Genomic DNA, 4,516 nt, shown 5'->3' with positions numbered 1-4,516 from the left:
CTTCAGTTCATGGTGTGGATAAGCTAGGAAATGATTACAAGAACTAGCAAGAAGTGAATACAACCAACTACAACTAGATATACTATGACCTGGGTACATGAGAACCTTCACAGACCTTATTGGGAAGTCTCTAGTAGTAGTTGGTCACATTCAAATAGACATGTTCTGTAATGTTGAGGGTGTTTTTTTATTCAAACCATTTCTTCAGTTCATGGCTTAAAAAAGCTAGGAAATGTATCCAAGATAACAAAAACAAGTAAGAAGTGAATATGACCTAGCTTATCCAAGCCATAAACTGAAGAAATGGTTTGAATAAAAAAATCATTCTCAACATTACAGGACATGTCTATTTGAACGTGCCCAACTACTACTAGAGACTTCCCAATTAGGTCTGCAAAGATTCTCATGTATCTTTGTTCATGGTGAAGCTCGTAGTAGTTGGTCATATTCAACTGGACTTCTTATCTACCGAAAGATATTTTATCCAAGCCACTTCTTTATTTCAGGGCTATCATAAGCTTCAAAATATCTTTTGGTAGATAAGAAGTCCAGTCGAATATGACCAACTACTATGAGCTTCACCATGAACAAAGATACATGAGAATCTTTGCAGACCTAATTGGGGAGTATCTAGTAGTAGTTGGTTGTATTCACTTCTTGCTTGTTCTTGTAATCTTGAAGACATTTCCTAGCTTTTTCAAGCCATGAACTGAAGAAATAGTTTGAATAAAAAAAATCATCCTCAACATTACAGAACACGTCTATTTGAACGTGCCCAACTACTACTAGAGACTTCCCAATTAGGTCTGCAAAGATTCTCATGTATCTTTGTTTTAATATTCAAATAATTTCTTCAGTTCATGGCGTGGATAAGCTAGGAAATGATTACAAGAACTAGCAAGAAGTGAATACAACCAACTACAACTAGATATACCATGACCTGGGTACATGAGAACCTTCACAGACCTTATTGGGAAGTCTCTAGTAGTAGTTGGTCACACTCAAACAGACTTGTTCTGCAATGTTGGGGATGTTTTTTATTCAAACCATTTCTTCAGTTCATGGCTTGGATAAGCTAGCAAATGTCTTCAAGATTACAAGAACAAGCAGGAAGTGAATATGACCTAGCTTATCCAAGCCATAAACTGAAGAAATGGTTTGAATAAAAAAATCATCCTCAACATTACAGAACATGTCTATTTGAATGTGACCAACTACTACTAGAGACTTCCCAATAAGGTCTGTGAAGGTTCTCATGTATCCAGGTCATGGTATATCTAGTAGTAGTTGGTCGTATTCACTTCTTACTTGTTCTTGTAATCTTGAAGACATTTCCTAGCTTTTTCAAGCCCTGAACTGAAGAAATAGTTTGAATAAAAAAATCATCCTCAACATTACAGGACATGTCTATTTGAATGTGACCAACTACTACTAGAAACTTCCCAATTAGGTCTGCAAAGATTCTCATGTATCATTCTTCATGGTGACGCTCTTAGTAGTTGGTCATATTCAATAGGACTTCTTATCTACCGAAAGATACCTTATTGGAAAGTCTCTAGTAGTAGTTAGTCACGTTCAAATAGACTTGTTCCGTAATGTCAAAGATGTTTCTTACCCAAGCTACTTCTTCATTTCAGGGCTTGCAGAGGCTACAAAATATATTTTGGCAGATAAGAAGAAATCCAGTTGGATATGACCGACTACCACCATGACCTGGATACTGTACATGAGAACCCTCACAGACCTAATTGGGAAGTCTCCTGTAGTAGTTGGTCACATTCAAATAGACATGTTCTGTAATGTTGAGGGTGTTTTTTTTATTCAAACCATTTCTTTAGTTCATGGCTTAAAAAAGCTAGGAAATGTCTTCAAGATTACAAGAACAAGTAAGAAGTGAATATGACCTAGCTTATCCAAGCCATTAACTGAAGAAATGGTTTGAATAAAAAACATCTCCAACATTACAGAACATGTCTATTTGAATGTGACCAACTACTACTAGAGACTTCCCAATAAGGTCTGTGAAGGTTCTCATGTATCCAGGTCATAGTATAGCTAGTAGTAGTTGGTCGTGTTCACTTCTTGCTTGTTCTTGTAATCTTGAAGACATTTCCTAGCTTTTTCAAGCCATGAACTGAAGAAATAGTTTGAATAAAAAAATCATCCTCAACATTACAGAACATGTCTATATGAACGTGACCAACTACTACTAGAGACTTCTCAATTAGGTCTGCAAAGATTCTCATGTATCTTTGTTCATGGTGAAGCTCGTAGTAGTTGGTCATATTCAACTGGACTTCTTATCTGCCGAAAGATATTTTGTCCAAGACACTTCTTTATTTCAGGGCGATCATAAGCTACACAATATATTTCGGTAGATAAGACGTCCAGTTGAATATGACCAACTACTACTATGAGAAATGGTTTGAATATTAAAACAAAGATACATGAGAATCTTTGCACACCTAATTGGGGAGTCTCTAGTAGTAGTTGGCCGTGTTCACTCTTGCTTGTTCTTGTAATCTTGAAGACATTTCCTAGCTTTTTCAAGCCATGAACTGAAGAAATAGTTTAAATAAAAAAATCATCCTCAACATTACAGAACACGTCTATTTGAATGTGACCAACTACTACTAGAGACTTCCCAATTAGGTCTGCAAAGATTCTCATGTATCATTCTTCATGGTGACGCTCTTATTAGTTGGTCATATTCAACGGGACTTCTTATCTACCGAAAGATACCTTATTGGAAAGTCTCTAGTAGTAGTTAGTCACGTTCAAATAGACTTGTTCCGTAATGTCAAAGATGTTTCTTACCCAAGCTACTTCTCATGTATCTTTGTTCATGGTGAAGCTCGTAGTAGTTGGTCATATTTAACTGGATGTCTTATCTACCGAAAGATATTGTGTAGCTTATGAAAGCCCTGAAATAAAGAAGTGGCTTGGATAAAATATCTTTTGGTAGATAAGAAGTCCAGTCAAATATGACCAACTACTACGAGCTTCACCATGAACAAAGATGCATGAGAATCTTTGCAGACCTAATTGGGAAGTCTCTAGTAGTAGCTGGTAACATTCAAATTGACATGTTCTGTAATGTTGAGGATGATTTTTTTTAATTCAAACCATTTCTTCAGTTTATGGCTTGGATAAGCTAGGAAATGTCTTCAAGATTACAAGAACAAGTAAGAAGTGAACACGACCAACTACAACTAGATATACCTTGACCTGGATACATGAGAACCTTCACACACCTTATTGGGAAGTCTCTAGTAGAGTTGGTCACACTCACATAGACATGTCCTGTAATGTTGAGGATTTTTTAAATTCAAGCCATTTCTTCAGTTCATGGCTTGAAAAAGCTAGAAAATGTCTTCAAGATTACAAAAACAAGTAAAAAGTTAATAAATAAACAACTACTACTAGCTATATCATGACCTGGATACGTGAGAACCTTCAAAGACCTTTTAGGGAAGTCTCTAGTAGTAGTTAGTCACGTTCAAATAGACTTGTTCCGTAATTTCAAAGATGTTTCTTACCCAAGCCACTTCTTCATTTCCGGGTTTGCACAGGCTACAAAATATCTTTTTGGCAGATAAGAAGAAGTCCAGTTGAATATGACCAACTTCTACTAGCTACACCATTGACCTGGATACGTGAGAACCTTCAAAGACCTTTTAGGGAAGTCTCTAGTAGTAGTTAGTCACGTTCAAATAGACTTGTTCCGTAATGTCAAAGATGTTTCTTACCCAAGCCACTTCTTCATTTCAGGGTTTGCACAGGCTACAAAATATATTTTTAGGAGATAAGAAGTCCAGTTGAATATGACCAACTTCTACTAGATATACCATGACCTGGATACTTGAGAACCTTCACAGACCTTAATGGGAAGTCTCTAGTAGTAGTTAGTCACGCTCAGATAGACTTGTACTGTAATGTCGAAGATGTTTCTTACCCAAGCTACTTCTTCGTTTCACGGTTTGCAAAGGCTACAAAATATCTTTCGGTAGATAAGAAGTCCAGTTGGATATGACCAACTACCACCAGATATACTACTAGATATACCATGACCTGGATACCAAGAGGTCCAGTTGAATATGACCAACTACTACTAGCTACACCATGGACCAGGATACATGAGAACCTTCACAGACCTAACGGGGAAGGTATAAGCTTTCCATGACAGGTAGTAGAGCACAGATAATCATACAGACACTGAATATAGTCAATAGATGGAGGCAGGACGATGTATTTCCTTTAATGTGGCTCTAGAAGAAGATATTAAAGAGGCCGGCATACAAACCCCGGGTCACATCTATATCAAACGTGTGCAGACACTGGGAAATACCGATGATATAGGCATTGTAGCTAGATCTAAGGATGTGCTAATCCAATCTTTCCTGGCGCTTGGAGAAAGCAGCAAGAAGATGAAAAACAAGAACGCCATTGTGTATCTAGAAGGGATAGAAAAGGTAGAAAAATAATTCAGCGTGTGGAATCGTTCCCTTCCCGAGAA

This window comes from Staurois parvus, unplaced genomic scaffold (genome assembly GCF_062004578.1).
Source record: "Staurois parvus isolate SC_StPar_1 unplaced genomic scaffold, SC_StPar_1.0 ptg002004l, whole genome shotgun sequence".
In the NCBI taxonomy this organism is placed as follows: Eukaryota; Metazoa; Chordata; class Amphibia; order Anura; family Ranidae; genus Staurois; species Staurois parvus.
The sequence above is the reverse complement of the archived record's forward strand: the minus strand, read 5'-3'. Positions refer to the sequence as shown.